General features: G+C 38.3%; 1 long non-coding RNA gene across 1 annotated transcript in view; it reads left to right on the top strand.

Annotated features, from left to right (window-relative positions):
• LOC118162644 overlaps positions 1-18685 on the top strand; it is a 70311-nt gene extending 51626 nt beyond the window's left edge. Inside the window, exons 2-3 of the long non-coding RNA XR_004748549.1 lie at positions 7695-7810; positions 17133-18685. This is a non-coding gene — a long non-coding RNA (uncharacterized LOC118162644). The remainder of the gene's footprint in view (positions 1-7694; positions 7811-17132) is intronic.
• Positions 18686-19504: the final 819 nt, after the last annotated feature.

Consider the following 19504-nt stretch of genomic DNA (forward strand, 5'->3'; position numbering starts at 1 on the left):
CACTCTACAGGTACCTTAAAGGAGGCTGTAGCAAGGTGGGGGTTGGTCTATTCTCCCATATGCCTGGTGACAGGACGAGGGGGAATGGGCTAGAGTTGTGTCAAGGGAGGTTTAGGTTGGATATTAGGAAGAACGTCTTTACTGAAAGGGTTGTTAGGCATTGGAATGGGCTGCCCAGAGAAGTGGTTGAGTCACCATCCCTGGAGGTCTTTAAAAGACATTTAGATGTTGAGCTTAGTGATAATGGTTTAGTGGAGGACTTGTTAGTGTTAGGTCAGAGGTTGGACTCAGTGATCTTGGAGGTCTCTGCCAACCTAGATGATTCCGTGATTCTGTGAAAACTTCTGAAAACACAATTTAAAACATCCACAGACAGTCATATGCCTTTGTGAGACTGAGAGACAAGATAAGTTTGCTTCAGCTTATTTAAAACCTTTTGGAAAGAAGCAGAAGCTTTACAAGGCTCCATGCAGACATAAAACTTGCAAAAATACATGCAAGTCAGAAAGTTTCCCAGAAAAATACTTAAATATCCAGGCCAATATGATTTCAGGCAACAACTACACTTACAACACACAAGGTCTCCTCACACAGAAATAATCATGAAAAGTCATGAAAAGGCACATGAAAAGTCATTTTGAAAACTATTGAGTCTGTCCAGCAACAAACAGGGTCTTAAAGATTTCCATGTGGAAACTTATTAAGACATGGAAACTTATTAAGACACCACTTCCCTTCTGTTGTTTTCCAAGAAGTGAAGCAACTCCTTATTCATTCTGATGGAAATGAGGAACCCCTCTCTCTACCCTATATATATATATTTATTATTATTATTATTATTTAATAAAACATACAAAATGTGGGATCCCCAGCCACAGTGGAAACTGCACAGTGTTGCCTTCTAGAGCACCATTAGACATTCATTGACGCTGCTTACCAGGGGGTAATTCTGCAGCTGCATATGCTCATGAAAGTCAACTGATTTACACCAGCTCTTTATAGATTGTGTATTTAAATCTCAACTAAAGATGTGTTCTGTGGACTCATACAAACAGCCATTTGAGCTCATCCGGAACTAATGAGAATTGCTGCAGACAAGCAATGCTAGGCTCTGGCTCTGTAGCTGTGGAAGTTTCTGTCTCGTATTTTCACTCTGCGAATCTCCAGCAGACACCATAACTCCGTTCCTCTACGTTTTAAGGCCTACAGTCACTTAGATGCTTTGCATGGGGAAGCAATTAAAAGTTATCATTTACTTCACCATGCATTCCTTATGAAAGTAATACTTTTATTTTCAGGCTATATTCAGTAGATGTATGGAATATTTTCAGGGTCCAATAAGCAGGTTTGTTTACAGACATGGAAGAAAAAATGGAAAATAAAATTAAAAATTAAATTAGGGGTCATGTTCCTATTCTTGCTGAGTTACTCCCCTAATGAGAAACTTCAGTAAAATCAGTTGTTAACTTGCCTGAACTGTCAAACCATCCCAATCCCTCCCTCACCACCCCCCCGCAAAAAAAAAAAAAAAAAAAAAAAAAAAAGAGAGAGAGAGAGAAGCTGTGGATGTCCCATTCCTGAATGTGTTCAAGGCCAGGCCAGATGGGGCTTTGGGCAGCCTGGTCTAGTGGGAGGTGTCCCTGCTCATGGAAGGGGGGTTGGAAGTAGATGGTCTCTAAGATACCTTCGAACCCAACCCATTCTGTGATTCTATTAAAAATTAAGATGAGGAACTGCTTTTGAAACAGATTCTCTGCAGGAAAGCTGTTTCAAAGTGTTACAATAAGGAACTATATGTTTGAACCAATCACCTCCATTTTGGTAACATAGATTAGCACAACTTAACAGAGGTGTCTCACTGCTTGTCTACCTTTGGATACTCTGTTTTGAAAATTATAATTCCAGGCAGAGGCGAGATATGGTTAAGCAAAGAAATCAGCACACTCTTTCATATAATTTAAATTACAGAAATGAAATCACAGTGAAGTTCATGACTTCTAAAGTAGCTGCTAGAAGAAGAGATTCCCTCTTGCATTGTGCTCATGGTAAAAAGAAAAAGAAAGAAAAAATGTAGTCCAGTATTCTATTAAAAGTAATAGGAGTTTTAGTTGAGCGGTGATAAAATTTAGCTTGGTATCTTGTTATGCTACACCCTATTTATGATTTCCTTACAATCAGTTCCTATGGTGGAACACAATGGAGAGCTGGGCCCCTTGCTTAGCATATTTCCCATTGCTATCCAAGGTAAAAGCTCACTAATGCACAGGAATTTTAAAATCTAGTTAGACATTCACCTAACAACATGCGAGTTACCATGCAAATGCCATCCTTTACCTGAAGGCAAATTCCTGCCTCTTAATATTTAAATCCCATCTAATTTTCACCAATTTCTAAACATCACATCTCCGAGATGTTCTTAAGCACACATTGAAGGACAAAATGTCTTCCTCTCTTTCCCTTCTCCTATCAAATAATATAACTTTTTCTTGTGTTTTACCAAAGCAAAATGTTCTTCTCGATTCAGACAGTAAGGAAATCTCAGTTGAGCTGTTAGAGAAAATGTAAAGTCAATGAAAACAAGTTCCTTTCTTGGGAAAAGAAGTTAACACTAAGGAGAAAACTGAAGACAGCCATTACCGTATTTCACTTTTGGAGACCTCACCCATACTGGCAGGTCTTGCCTAGTACATGCTGCATCTGATGCATGATAGCAGGGTCTAACACACACTGACCTTGCAAACCAAAACTGCACTCCTCCACCCTTAGCTAACAAACACACAGCAAGGATAGGGTGTTTCTTAAGCCTGCATTCCCCTTCAACAAATTCTTCCCAGCTGCAATAGATGCCTCTGTCTGCTTGTAATTCACAGCTCTAAACCTTCTCTTCAAGATCAGTATCCATTCTCTCCTCTGAAGAAATGAGACAAGCAGGTTTTATTGTTTGTTTTTAAAACATTGCCAAGTTGTACAACTTTCACGATGACCTTCTTGGAACAGCACCAACCTGGTAAGTTGTTTCAGTCCCTTGCTTTTGAGACAGGATGAGGGAGAGCCACAGAAATATTCCGGTTATCGAGATTTGTTCCCAGAAGGTCTGTTCTTGTTCTGATAGTTATAAACAAACAATAACACCACCACAGAAGCCTGCTGGCATAAACACATCTGAGTAAGACCAGAATCAAACCCATTCAATCTTTTACTGCAGACACTGAGTGTTGAAATGAGATGATACTGCTACAGGCAGAGGTAGTACAGCTATCAGCTGCAAAGTTAACTTTAATGTGGCCTTTTTACATAAAGTATTCTCTCTCAGATAATGGAAGAGATGGCAACAAAGGCTCTCATAGCCACATGGTTAAGTCCACAAAATGCCAGTCCAGTTTCTAAAGCAGAGCCCAAGTCTGCAGCAGACATGCAGTGCTTAACTTGGGGTTCCAGTTATGGAAACACAGTGAAGGTCAAAAGGCTTTTGGTACTGAAAGCTTTTTAATAATTTTTAGGTACAGCAAGTGGAAACCCTCCCCATAGACACACCACCAAATCTTTGGACAGCTGCATGCTGTTTGGAGAATACTGCAACTGGGCCATGAAAAAAGTCTGGGCCATTCACATGCATGCTTTACTCACTGTGGATTCACCCAAGTGACTGGATCAGAACAAGAAAAACAAAATGATGCACTTTTCTCCTTCCCTGATAACTCTGGCTGCTCATCCTCTCCCTGCCCTGGAGGATAATAGAGCAATCAATCATCTATTGAGAGAGTGTGGCAAAGACACCGCTCTAAGCTGTAACTGCTTTTGCAAGGCTACATTTTATGTCTCATAAACTCTGGGCTGCAATCTGCTAACTGCAAACAGGCTGAAGAGAGCTTTGCAACCCCTTAGTGCAAATATACCTGGCGAGCCAAAGAATCAGGCCGAGAGACTTTCAGAAAGAGGCAGCCACTCTGCTCTTTCCTTGTAGAGGCATTTCCAAGGAGAAGGGGGTTAAGAAATGTGTATCCCAGCCATTAGCAGCAAGTGCAACCAGGCAGCACAGCTTGCAGGTGTGCTAGAGTGTTCATGGTTCCCAGGCTGGAATGGGTACAGAGGACAGGTGAACAGCCAGCATCTTTGCCACGCCGTGCTCGCATGCTTTGTCCCAAGTTTGCTCCAATGGCCAGTGCTGCTCATTCCTGCCCTCTCCATTATTTCTGACTGTGTTTTGCTTGGTTGTGCTGGTTTCCTGATCCTCTGACTGGCTTCCAGTTATGCAGCCTTTACTTTTATGTTTCAGCTGCACCCAACTCCGTCTCAATTCAATTTATAAGACAGTTTTTGTGTAGCACCTGTGAAATTTTTGAAGTGCATTTACTTGTGATTGTTGGCTTGTACTTCAGGCAAGAGAAGCAAATTAAAACTGGATATCATTGAAATGACACAGAGGTACACGAAAGCAAAACTTGAGCCTTAGCTTAATCACCTGAAAGAGACATGAATGACTGAACAAATTAATATCATAAACTTTAGGAAACATGAATCCTTCCTCCCAAAATCATTTTCTGAATAGTAGACAGTGATAAAGATAAGTATTTATGTTGGTGTTCTACACATTTAATTTTATTTATTATTTTAACAGAAAATTACTGACAAAGGCATCTGTGAAGCATAGATAACTACCACCAAAATTTGTTCTCAACTATTAGAATCAATGTGTGCCATCACCTGGATGTGAGAAAATAATATATTTTCCTATTGCTTCTGACTGAAATGTCTTGGAAAATACAGAAAATAAGGAATTTCCCCCTTCACGCAGGAACATATAAAGCACATTAGCTGCTCTTGTGCTCCTATGCTCCCTCTGCATCAGAGTTGCAGGGCAGCTGGAAAAAGAAACAGGACAGTGAACAGAAACAACTGGCTGAGAACTGGATGCTAGAATAACCCAGAGACACAAACACTCAGGGAGAAAGACTTATCAGGTTTTAAAACAGATAGAATATTAACCAGACCCCCCCAGAAAAGCCTTAGCATGAGAAGCAACAATTCACCAAACTAACCTGACAGAATATTGTGATACATTTGTCTCAGGTGCAGGGAGAATAATTAATTTAAAGTATGCCAAATAACTCACCAAGATATTAAGTTATGCCATCTGGAAATGGGATATAAAACTCTGGGATTTCTCTCAAGAGCAGATTTATAGAAAGAATTTCATATTTTGATAGGCCATTTAAAAGCAAACATCTTACAGCTGACCCCAGATGCTTTATCTTTTTGTATCAAATGCTTATTAAAGCTCCCCATCCTAAACAGATTTTTGTTTTTCTATCTTTTTATTTCCAATGGCAAACACAGATGGTGCAGAGCAGCATAGCACAAGAGATACTCGGGCAAACTGAGAATGAGCAGTGTGGCACAGGGCTGTCCCACGCAGAGGTACAGCTTGGGTCCTGTAGGCTGTAAGACTTGTGTCTCCATGCAGCACTGCCTTTGCTAATAAGCCCACTATCCTGTTGACACACTCACGTGGCTTCAAGGCACTGCACTTGGTTGGCAGTTCTTCCTCAAAGTTCAACACAAACCCAATGGATACAAGCTGCACCAACAAAACTTTTGGTTAGATATAAGGAAAAAAACTCTTCACTGTGGACCAGTGCTGAAACCAGAGCCCAGAAAGGTTGTACAATGTCCATCCTTGGAGGTTTTTAAAATTCAATTAGACAAGAATTCCAGTAACCTGGTTTAGCTTTGAACTTTGCCCTCAGCTGAGCAGGAGGTTGGACAAGAGGGCCTAGAGGTCCCTTCCAACTTAAATTACTCAGGAATGCTACATGGCACTAGATGTACTGATGCAGAGCACTGTGAAAAGACAGGCAGGTTAGATTTGCAAAATCTGTCAATCTCTGGATATCAAACCTACACTTGCAGGCCAAATCAATGCACAGAAATAAGTTTTATCAGTCTTCCCTACCACCAGCAGAATGACAAGTATCACACCAAGCATGTCTCTCCAAATCCTCCAACTCACCCGTAGCATGCTATGACAGTACTCCCACAGGTCTGAAACAAGGAAAACCGTTCCCCTTTATGCTTTCCCCACTCTTTCCCCAGTTCCTGCAGGAATTTTATAAACCTTCTCCACTGTTAAGTTTCCACTTTTCCACTGCATTTACCTTGGCTCCAAACACCTAACAAGAAGCGTAGAAGCATCTAGCAATCTTGACAGGTATTAAAACCCTTCACATCGTTTTTATCTGGTGTAACAAGAAACCATAAGGCATTACACAACTGACCCAATCTGAGGCATTTAACATAATAGTTTTACAAAGCGCGTCTGTTATAATCTACAGAGGACTGATCCTGTCCCCACTGAAAATCAATAACCCTGTTACTGGAGGCAGAACCAGACCCAGTACGTCAGCACTGCCCATCCATATTCTAAATAGGTTGTACAAGGAAACATACTAGTTTCTAATCTTGGTTCTTCAGCACCTAAATGAGCCTCATCACCATAGCAACAGATGGCTTCACAATCTTTAATGCCTTTATTTTCACAAGTCCTCTGAGAAATAGAGGAGGACAGCTGTCCCCGTTTCACAACTGCGTAACCGTGATGCAGAGAAGCAAAGTGATCTGCCCTAAATCCTGCAAGATATCTACTGAGAGCAGGATGTCAGGCATCAGGTCTCCCAAGCTTCCTCCTAGTGCTCCAACCTACCTCAACCTTGCTTCTAAAAGTACTTCCCATGTCTACGGCTAAATGAGCATAGCCTCTAAAAATCTGGCTTTTATATTTAGATGCTCAAGTCTTCTAAAAGCTTGGCCTACCCCTTCATAGACTGGACTACATTTTTTTTAATTATTATTTTTATTTCTGCAGGGGTTTGAACTATGGATTAGGTCCAAAGAGCATTGGAAATCAGATTTGGCCAATTCATTAAGCCAGAAAGCATTGGTACTTTTCTATGTAAATCTCTCAAGTTTCATAAAATTTTAAGAGGCTGCAAATGAATCTAATTCTGTACTTCCTTTCTGTTGTATTTGCTAGCATCTGGCTTTTGCCCTGTCCATAGGGTGTATTCTAGGAAACACATACCTTAGGAAAGCCAGCAAAAATAAAAACTTGTCTAGTTCTCCTAGCTATGTCGGACAACAGTGGGTTATCCCAGCCAGACATAAGCCCTGCAGAAAGCCAGGCCTCCCCTTTCTGTATAACCTAAACTTGTAATTTCTATGGGTCTCTTTTCATTTCCAGGCATAAAATTCCTATTTCCAAACGTGGGATATTCTGATTAGGGCTTCTGTGTTAAACTGTCCCAGAACAATTTGTTAGCCGGTCAGGACTGGTTTCTAAATCCATTTTACAGTGCTGTTTTCCCTCAAAGTTCAGATATTTTCTTGATTCTCTTTTATTTATAATGGTTTATAGGTAAAACACATCTAACTCATGTAACTCTTTATTTTATGAGAAAAAAAATAATAAAGCAAGATTCATTTATCAATATAATCTTTTTAGTTTACAATTAGCATCAGAGTTGTATACAAAACATCTCAACCTTAAAATGTCTCTACTTATCATAGCAGTCTACACTGTCTATATTTATGAGGGAATTTGCACAAATGCCTTTGGATTTATGCAGTGATCACATTTATTTCATTTTTCTACTTCTCATAGGTTGTGTTCCTCTTCCCTTTATACTGCCTTTTTCCAGGAACCTGCTCCATTCATCTCTTAGGAAGAACGGCTTGAAGAGAGGCAGATGGGAGCACCTAAAAAGTGAAATACTGAAACTGTCTCTACATGACATAAGTGTCCTCCTGAGTACTGGTGAGTATTATATGTACTAAAAGGCATGTCTTACTTCAGAAGTAGAAGCTATTACTTTTAATTGTAGTTCTCAGCATGAAAAAATTAGAAAAAGCATGTTTTTCTCTCTTCAAAGTCAGGTCTGTATATCAAAAATGAAAACACTCCAATACACACTAAAAAACAGGCCATAGGAATCAAAGGAATTCAAGAAAGGACTTACATCTGTGACACATGCCTGTTACACAAAATTGACTTCTCAACAAATATCCCAACAATAGGGATTAGTGTTGCTTTTGCATCACAAGCTGAATGTCCACATGTTCATACAAAGAAAGTGTAAAAAGTCCTCTACTAAGTTACCCAGGACTAGCCAGTAACTGCTTATTGTGGTGTCACACACCTTCCCACTGAGAAAACAAAAGCAATTCCAAACGTATGAGGAGCACAGAGATTTGGTGACCAGGCATGTATTCAGCAGCCTTTGCCTGCAGTGGAACAAAACAGGTTTTCTGTGTCAGTTTGCATTAAAATATATATATATATATATATATATATATATATATTCTTAATAACACATGGATATCCATTTCAATAGCTGCCAGCAAGAAGGATTTACTCTGTAAATTACTTCCTATGTGAGGTGAGCATAGCTGGAATGGCATCTTTCCAACCTCAATTCATTCTGCATAGAAAAGCAAACTTCCCTGAGGTTGCTACTTGCATTCCCTTGACATAGTCTCACTAGAAAATAGTAGAATTGAATAAAACTGCTTATATCAAATCCATTTTTCTTGCATATCCTATGTCCAGAGATATGTCTAAGTCTGGGCTAGAGTTTAATGGACATGAATTTAAAGAGTGTCTAGTGTCAAGCAAACACTAACCTCCATTATCCTTAATTTAAAGAGATACTGGAAAATGGTATCAAAATAAAGTGCTTATTTGAAAGACCTTGGAGTCGGTTTCATATTCATATTTTGTACTATTTAATTAAGGAACAATACTGCTGAATTGTGAGTTGTCACCCTCTGACACAGTGCTCAACAGAAAATTGAAAACCAGAATGCCTGCCCACACTGTTAAAACATGATGTTAAACACATCAGAGATTTGTTGATATAGAAAGTAACAGATAAAGAAAAACAACAAATAAAACAATACCATTGGAAGCCCTGGGAACTGCCCTACTTCATGAAAATAGCACTGTGCATTTCAATTAAGAGAAGCAATAGTTGTAAATACTGTCTCAAGAGATTGCCCTCAATTATATGAGGCTGCCATTGCAGACATATTTTATAAAGGAACAAGCAACAGATTTTCAAAAACACACAGGAAAAAGATATAAAGGGCACTGAATCTGCCCTCTTGCCTGAAATGGACAGGGAGAACACAGATGGAGCAGGCTGAGACTGTGAACATGGCACAGCCAAAACAGAGGGGTTTGCCACCTCCCAATAGCCACAGTGCCACTGGCAGAGGATATCTCATATGTTGGAAGGAGCAATGCAGGGCATCTCAAAGGCTGACCAAACACTGTGAGCAGAGGTACCTATCAGTTTAGCTAATACCTTTGGTTAATATGCTGCAAGGAGCAGCACATTGCCAAACTCCTTGGTACATCTAGAGGTTGGACTCGGTGATCTTGGAGGTCTCTTCCAACCTAGACTATTCTGTGATTCTGTGATCTACCTTCTCACCAGAGATATGTATCTCAAAAGACCAGTGTATATGGCAATGTGGACAACAAGAACAGCCAGGAACAGAGGAAATTTAGAGCTAGTACCGTGAAAAAGCCTGGGCAGGCAAAGGTTCAGATGTTATACTTGCTAGTATAAATTAATGGTCTCTGTTGTGTTTCGTGGCCTGAATTCACATTCATATTGATGAAGACAGGAAAAAACTTCATCCAATTTTTTCCTTTATCACGTTCCTCACATGAAAAGGCAACCCTGAGAACTTCTGACCAAAACAAAATGAAGGTTTTTCAGTTAATATCCCCTTGACAGTAACGCACATATGCATACAACATGCCCCCTGCTCTCTCCATCATTCATGCAGTCACACTTTGCGTACTATTATGCAGGTGATACAATAACATCTGAACACAGGTAATACCTTGAGTCTAACTTACTGGACTTGCCTGCAAAGCTAAACTACAACACACATCCCTACTTACAGCAGATGGACAGAACTATTTCCATTGACCTCCATGGGGAGGGCTCCCACAGACAAAAAAAAAAAAAAAAAAAAAAAAAAAAAAAAAAAAAAAGCTTCAGGAAATTTCTAAATGGGCTTTATTGGTGACTTTGCTCTTGCTATCAGAAAGTTTTCCTGGCTGCTTTCCTCATTACGCCAGCAATGGGATAACTCAGCAAATGCTCAGACACCTGAGATTTTAAGAATTCTGCAAACATCTATGAAGACATAACAAAGATATACTGGGAAGATACTACAGAGGAGAAGCTTCATTACTAGTTCAGTGGTTGGGATGAAGCAGGTAATAAAATAACTGTAACAAAGTAACCTGCTTTCTTGGTATTTCATAGGCACAGCCATAACTGATTTTAGAGATGGGCTGAAAGATTCACATAACTGAGCACACTTACAGTAAAATTAATATGTATATTTCAATGTTATTACAGCTGCTGCTTAGCAGTCGGAGTGGTAAAAATCCATGCTTCTATGGCTCCAGAGTGACTTCACATGCTAGACTGTCTCCGGTCCTTACTAGTAGATCACAGCGTTCGCTTTATGTCAATAAAATGTACAAAGACAAGTGAGATAGACTAAGTGAAGGGACTATAAAGACAATTAAAAGAACCAAGTGTCCATAAGTTGTTCAAGCCATGATGAAAGAGAGATATCAACAGCCTGGAAATAATTTAAAAAAAAAAAAAAAAAAAAAAAAAAGGAATCAGCCCAGTTTTGCCAGTATTGATTAGCTATCAGTCACTGTCCTCCAGTTAATCAAAATATTTACCAATGAGGATGAATTTTCATACATTTTATTGAAAATTAGTTTTAGGTGAAATAAATACAACAGCAATGCAGTAAACCATTCCCTGTGATGAGAAGCTTCCCGTGAACCCAAGCAGCACAAAGCTCAGACCGAGCTTCTCTGTATTGATGGATCAGCACGAGCTCAGTACAGGATGACTTCATACACCACTGCGTCAGGCCTCTTGGAAACAGTAGGCTTGGTATCAAGTATTTCTTCATAGTGATTCATATTAGGCAGTGGAATATCCTCCTGAGAAAAGATACGGCAGCCTTATAGTTGAGAGAATATAAAACCAGGAGAGCACAATACTAGAAACTATCCTCCAGAGAATAAAACCTGTAACAGCCTTGTTGACAACTGAATAAGGCTTTTCCATCTTTAATATCTTCGGTGATGCACACACCCTTAGGAAAGCTGAAAAGATTCATACCTAGCAAATCACAATATTATTTCAGATTTTGGACAAAAAAGACATTAAAAAAAAACAAACAAACAAAAAAAAAAAAAAAAAAAAAAAAAAAAAAAAAAACACCTTTTGGCTATCCTAAAGGACAAAGTGAGATCTCTCTGAGGTAACTATTAGCACTATCATCATGAACTTAAGTTCTAATCAGGTGTGCTGTTCTCTTTTAATATAAAATATAAACAAAATTACAGAATGCTAGATTTTCCTAAACTAATACCTGTCATATTTTTCCTTCTTTTATTCACATTTCTCCTCTTTTCCACTGTAAATAGTGGAAATACTGTTATATTACCTATATTTCCAGTTTAAATCACAGCAGTTATCCCTCTCAGGAATTGCCGAGTTCTGAATAATACGATCTTGGTGAGCTTTTAGCAATAAACCAGAGAACAAGCAACAGCAGAAGAGATTTCCTTACATTATTCAGAAACAACTGGAAAGAAAGATTTATGCAATACAGCACTGTAAGCCACAATCAGTCACTCTCCAGCATGAAAGGCTTGAAGAAAGAAGGTGCTGATCTAGGACCCTAAGGGTTTTATTGACATTTAGGTTTCACAAAAGATACAGCTGTTCTAGAATTCAGGCTGTCCAAAGCTTTGAGAAAGAAACAGACAAGGACTGTTAAATAACGTGGCCAACCCAATATTCAGAAATAAAAACAGATGCCAAGAACCCCATTTGCCCTTCTCAGGAAATGAGCCAAACATTGTTCACTACTTTTCTGAATTCACCCTTCTACGTGTTTGCATTATAAAAAAAAAATAATAATAATAAAAAATAAAAAATAATAATAAAAAAAAGTTGATTTAATACAAGTGCACAGAATTTGCAAGGAAATGGTTTAATCTAAAGAAAAGCAGTGCTCAAAAAGACCAGAAACATTTCAATTTCTCCTGTAGAAAAGTATCATAAACAATTCAAGTAACTCCCAGAGCATTTAACTTCAAGTAAAAAGCACATGAAGAAAAAGAATCTGTGGATGATTATTAGGATTCCTAACAAAAACAGCTGGGGGTTTTACACCAGGGCTAGGCCCTCCATCTCCGTCCACCAGATGGCATGAGACAAGACCAAGAAATGTAGATCATGCCCAGAGAAGAACCTCTAAATACAAGTGTGGAATAACTGCAGACTTCGCCATTACCTCCCTACTTTAATCCTTTACCAACTTCTGATTAAAAAAAAAAAAAAAAAAAAGTAGTAAGAACAGCATAGGAATGAGCATGCTAGCTTGGCCCCTCTCTTCCCAGGTAAATTGAATGCTACCAATGCAGGACATTCCCCACAAACTTATACACGTAACCACAAGGCACCTGAGTGGCAACAGGTTTTCCTAAAGCCACAGATGAATTGGAGTGCATTGAACATAAAACTGTCATTAAATGGAGTCAGAATCTGCTAAATACTCACTGGATAAGTGGCTTGAGAGGCAAAAGATTATTTAGGACCAAGACAACACTCCTTTCTTTTTTTCCCCCCAAAAAAACTCCTTCCTCATGGCCATCAGTTCAACATGAGCTCCTTGTGTTCATCTCTTAGTTGTTTTTTTTCTTTTGAAGCTCTGCCCATTAACTTATTATAATAATGAATAATTTACTAAAAAGAAAAATCAAAGAAAACATAGGTCTGTTTTAATATTGGCATGTCAAATTATGTTCAACAGTTGCCTAGCACCTCAGATTTCAATAGAGCATTTCTTCATCCCCATCAGATTAAGTTAGAGAAGCAGCAGCAACACAATGAAACATTTGTAGAATTTTCTAAGAGGCTTATTTCTTCTAAGAGCTACAGTACTTCACTATAATAGGAATGATTATATGTGGATTTAGCTCAATTAAACATCACCTTGGTAATGCTTTCTTTTGTTATCCAAACATTTTTGCATATGTTCATCAGGATGACTGAAGTTTACCCAGGAAGCAAAGTCAATTTTCTAGCTTTATAGTTGAGACAAGTTTCAATAAATATTTTTAAAAACTGAAACTAACTAATCTCCATACTTGTTATTTCAAACGGAAATGCCTCAATTGTTCACATACTGGCCACAAACATGTATTCCTGGACAAGTCCCTTCCACTTTTTTTTCTGAACCTTACCCACAAAAGTATATCTATTAGGTTGTATGATCTGAGAAAGGGTGGCAGGTTATGCATCCATATTACATCACGTGTAATTGTTGATTCATAAAATAAGGAAGAAACTATAGTTCAATACATCAGCTGAGGAGGATATTCATACTAGAAAACAACTCCCTGGATGTAGAAAATAGATTATTTCCTTCCTCACATAGCTGGCTTGAATATTTTAAAAATTGTTGCCACATTCCACCCTGTCAATTTCCCCCTATGCTGTGAAACTACTTTGTCCAGGTGTGTTTTGCATCTTTGATTCTTCACTGTGCTCTTCTGGGAGCTCCCTGTAGTAGGTCCACATCTTTCTTGAGTGTGGAATCGAAAACTGAACAAACCACTCTAGGTGAGTTTTTTGGCACTATCTGAGTAAAAAAAAACTTACTTCATATTTATGCATCCTAGAATCATATTTGTGATGTGTCTACCACATACCCCTTCACTCATTTCCCATGGGGCTTCACCATCCTAAACTTGAATGATTGATCAGACTGGACTGTCCTATCTATTCTGGTATCTTGCCTTGTTATTATTGCAGAGCCTTTTATTTATGTATTTATTTATTTTATTATTTTTCTTTTCAGATAGGAGTTTCAATTTACCATTTATAATTCATATCTTCCTGTAAAATATCATGGCAGTCCCTCTTGGATTAATGTCATCTGCACATTTAACAAGAATGTTCTCTGCACTGTCTTCCCAGTGACTGATGAAAATACTGAATAATGCTAGGTCTAAGACAGCCCCTGTGTTTTGACTGCTGGGAATTTGCTGTGGCATTTCAGTGGTGCTATAGCCCTGGATGAAGTTTCTCAGGCCACTTTAATTTTAAAATATCAAATTAGTCACGAAGTCTCCATTTTGTTATTTTCTGTTAAAGGCTGAGATCTTATCCTTTGTCACTAGAAGACCAGCTCTTCGGTCATCCTGTTACTGTTTGCAGAACAATTTCCTATTACTTTTTTTGTGTTGCTGTTTCTGTGCCTTGACATTTTTTATATTGTGCCTACATGTTCCTGCTCTAAGTTTAATCCATCCTTTCGTTCACAATGGTATAAATTCAAAGGAAAATCAATAATTTCAAAGTTTCTTGCACACACAAGTCATATCATCATGTCTCACGTTTCCAGACTTAGTTTATGAAATTATTTTCTTCTTCACTGAAGCAAGTGAGTCTGGCATAAACAAGGACAACCACACTCTGTCTGCTCCTACAAATGCCCTCCTGCATCCACACTAGCTCCACAGAGAAAGTTGTTTGGCTCAATGCAGGCCTAATTGAAAAAAGTCCTTTTTCCATCCAGTTAGACCAGTATCTCACAACATTTCAATGCATGGGACAGCATTTCCTCTTTGCTCTAAAGCAGTTTCTTGAAAACACACTACTGCTAATGGTCGCTCTTTTCCAAAATGCTCTGCAGTCTGTTTGCATAGAACAGCAACTGCAAAGTGGGCAATTTTAATGAGTATTTTTCCTACATTCTCTTAAAACTTTTAGACCTTTACTCTAACTGTAAAGCTACCTGACCTATTGAGTCAGATATTCTCATGCACATTAACTGCTTCATAACTCTTTTGTTTTCAACATGCAATATGTGGATCACTTTACTGGTTCACAGATCTCAGCTGACCTCTCCCACTTGTAGCAGAAGAATCTGCCTGCATACACATATGTAGATATTTGTATGTATGCACACACATACTTACGCATATTCATATGAATACACACATTAAAAATGTAAGTTATGTACATGTATAGACACACACACATATATTGTGTATTCGTACCCTTTCCATATTTTACCTCCAGAGCTACATATTTGCTTATTATACCAATGCTATCTTGCTACCTGACAGCTTGAACAAATTAATTTCTCCAAAAATTTAGTCATATAGGCAATTATACAAGAAATTATTATGTTGAGCCTAGAATGAGGGAAGGAGTAGAGTTAAATATATACAAAAGAAAACAACTTAAGTTTTACATCTATGAAAATAATCAAGCATGGATTTTTCAATGACAGTCAAAGCGCAGAAGGCATGTATAACAAGGAAAGGGAAAAAATAGAGTGACTGATCTTTGATATAAACCACCACTGAAATTCACTCCTAAAGGCCAACTTAAACTCCTTCCTTGTTCACTTTCAGACAAGGATTCCTGTGGCATGCAGGTTTCCTCTGGGCTTGGTGCTGACCCTCTGCACAGAGGGAAGTTTTACCACCTAGGATAATCCTTGTACCATTGCAGCGACATGCTGCTGTAGGAGCTGCTCAAAGGAGAAAGTCCACACTATGCATCAGTGGGACTGGTTGTAAAACAGACTTAATTTAATATCTATTTGTATACTAATGAAAAGAAAATGTATTTCAAGTACTTAATAGCAAAAGGAGAATACAGAATAGGGCCTCTATACTTCAGGCACTCATCTATACGATGCATATGGGAAAGTGGTTCAGGGTTATTCTGCCTGGTCCATTGCTGGGGCTGGATACTTGCTCTCTCTCTAGGGATATAAACAGCCAGAGATAACAGCTGTAAAGAAACCACTAAGTCATTTCAGTTTTGATAAAAACTAACTACCAAAAACTTTTAGACAGCTCTATCCTACCAGTTCCTTCAAGTGCCACATGAGTCACAAGGAAGACTTATCTCCTCAACTGGATATCAAAATAAGCAGGAACAAAAGAGGAAACCATAACCATGTGAGACCTGCAATATTTAGCCTCTTAGGTCCCATCTATCAACAGAAGCCACTTGCATTACCTAGAACAGACCTTGGTCAGAGGGATTATTTCTGGCATGAATCCATGCAGCAATAAACAGTTTAAAACACTTCAGTGGTGTGGTTATAAGACCTTCAAAAATTTTTATTTCCGTGGCCTTTTCTTAGAATGTTTCTGGGAGATGTACCTCTCTGGAATACAAATAAAGGAACAAAAACCACAGGTTTGTACAAGTACCCTCTGGATATTATCCATACAAACTAGAAAGGGAAACAAGTAATTTTTAAAGGTAAAAATAATATTATGGTTAATCAAACAGGAAAAAAAAAAAAAAAAAAATCTCTTCTTTAAGAAGAGACCCAGATTTACCTTAAATTGGACCATAAACCCATTCATGCATAATTTGTATAGAAAAATTCTTCAAATAAACCAAATGAATGGAATAACCCCCCATTTTGCAATCACAAAGATGAACTTGATGCACTAAAATGAAAAGCAATCAGAGCCAGCAGCAGCCAAGGCTAGGAAGTACGGCTTCTAGGAAGTTTTAACTCAAAACACAGCTTTTCACTCTGTGTGTATTTTCCAACAATTTTTGCTTCAAGGGGACATGCAGAAGACCCATCTTCTCCAACCAGCTACCTACTCTCACAAAACTATTAGGAACTCATTATTTTTGAATATTCTACCTCTTCATCAAATGTCCTCAAAATTAATTGAGTCACAAGGTAGTTGGGAAGGAAATGAAATCTAAGACATAGCAGCAGACAGCACAGTCATGCAGCTTTCAGATAGTTTTCAGGAGTTTTTTTAACGAATTAAATGAAAAATTGGAAGCACTATACCTATTTACCAAACCACAGAAAACTGAGGGACTATGGCCTGAGTTAACATTGTTTATTCAATACACTGGGTTCACTTAAGAAGGGTAGAAAAAGTCTCCTGTTCAAAGTCTCATACTGCAAATAGTAAACAGCTGACCCCACACAATTATCTTCACTCCTTTCTTGCCTTTCAGATCAATCACAGAATATAATCTCCTACTCCTGCACAACTGGTTGGGCTCTCCTGCCGGCTTTGTGAAGCAGCAGCTCTAGCAGACAAAGAAAATCGTCCCTGCTAACAATATAGGACCAAAGCAAATCATGGTTTTCACTTGCTCATGAAACACCTGAGATCCACTCAGCAAAGCAGAGAGGGGAAATCTCAGGGAGTTGGCTGTTGGGGCTGTCACCAAGTGAAAAATACAGACTCTTCTAATTCATGGGATCTGGCTAGGTACCCAGAAGTTTCATTTACTAATATTGGTGTTCCCATACCTGCTCCTTTTACCCTTGCACCTCATCTGCAGGCCACTGGATTTAGCTGCTTCCCTTTTTCTTTTATCACAGTTATGTTCAATGTGTCTGCTTTAAAGACCAGAGATTTAAAACAATTTATGCTATGTCCTGCTTATTAGTGTCTTTTAAGTTATACAGCATGCAGTGAGCTTTATTATGAGACAATGACAGGATTTTTTTTCCAAAAAGCAATAAATGTTAAAAATAAAAATGTGATGTTTAACTAGCAAATTGATTTTTTTTAAAAAAAAATATGAATTATTAACTGAAGAAGTCACTCAGCTTATAATAGTCTAAAGGATATTGGTTGTATTATTTTTTAAAAATTCCATATACTATTAGTCTTGCATCAGCTAATAAGGTAAAATAAACAGCAAGCATCTCGTAACCATTAACAACTATTCCTTAAAGAAAGAATTGCTGCAAAAATAAAGTGCACAGAAAATGAAGATTAACACTAATGTAAGGGAATAGGCACTTTGAGCAGACAAACATGCTTGAAAGACCCTCTGACCTGTATGAACAGCCAGGGCATTCCCACCTTAGAGAAACTGGTCAGGCCAATGTCAGGCCTCAAGAGGAAAATGGACTATAACAGAAGGTGCAAAGGGCACCTGAGCACCAGTTGAGGATATGAGAGATTTCACTGCACGTAACAGCAATGTTGATGCTCAGTGGGTCACTTCTGTCAAAACTCAGAGTGCAAAAGAACTTCTGCTACTAACAGGAAAAAAAAAAAAAAAAAGAGAGAGAGAGAGAGAGAGAGAGAGAGAGAGAGAGAGAGAGAAGTTTGTTTGTTTTCAGGAAAAGATGTCTGGGGAGTCTTTGTTCCCAGAGCTGAACATCTTGGCTTCCTTCCCTGAGCTCCACAGGAAAAAGATCACTTATTATGAAGACGCCTTTGCAGGGACAGTCACAAATTCATTACAAGAAGTTTGCAAGAAATATCTCTATCATAGCACTGTCTGTAAACCAATGGTACAAGGCAACAGTCGTGTTGAAGAGAAAGATGACAAACCAAGAAAACACTGAAGTAGCTTCGAAAAACAGAAACAAAAATCCTGTCATGCCTCTGTGCAACAGAAATTCTTCCAAGTCTGATAAGGCACTAAAAATCTGACCATTACTATTCTCACAAAAGAGAAGTGTGACAAAACTCCTGACGCACTTTGCCCCTTGTCAGGGTGCACTGAGAGACAGACAAAATTACTGTTCTGCTCATGTCAAGGCAGCTCAGTGAGCAGATCTCTGATAAAAAATTAAAATACATAATCTGTGCTTGGTTACTGATGTCAGCCAGACTGCATCTTTAACAAAAAAATGATATGCAGCTGGCCACAGCACAATAACTTCCTATTTTATTAAAATTATTAAAAGAGAAGAGAAAATATTCTTCAGGATAATGTTATCTATAAGCTCTTCAAACAATAATAACACAGTTCAAGGAAATACGACTTTTACTATCTTCCCCTTGGATAAAGACAACATAGATCTTATTGCTTACTCTGTTCTTAATAAAGAAAAGTTGGTAAACGTCTCGACATCATCAAATAGGTTTCAGACATGCAATTCTGTCCAAGATTATCTAGATTTTCTCAGGGGAAAGCACTAAAAGTGCCTGCACTAATACTGGCAGGGTCTGATTTTAATAAATTAAATGTTTCTCCTTTGTGTGCGCTCATCATACTCTAATAAAACACATATGGAAAATAGTGAAAATATTCAGAGAAACAAAATTTTCTTTGATGATGATTCATTGAAAGCAAAATCAAATCAGCCATTTGAGTCTAAATGCTATGATGAATGCCTGGGATTTCCATAGTACTTTGCATCTTCAGAGTACTGTAATTAATTATTCTTATGCTGTGTGACATTGTTTTCACACAAGGCTCTTTAAAAGTTCAACTAGACGTTAATTCTAATGGTGCCTTTCCTCAGCTGCCATATGACAAACCTCTCTCTGGGCATACACCTAACATACAAAAAGAACAGTGTTGTACTAAACCCTGCAATGACATAAACAGTACTATTATTTTAGTTGCTTGATACT

This window comes from Oxyura jamaicensis, chromosome 2, assembly GCF_011077185.1.
Source record: "Oxyura jamaicensis isolate SHBP4307 breed ruddy duck chromosome 2, BPBGC_Ojam_1.0, whole genome shotgun sequence".
NCBI lineage: Eukaryota > Metazoa > Chordata > Aves > Anseriformes > Anatidae > Oxyura > Oxyura jamaicensis.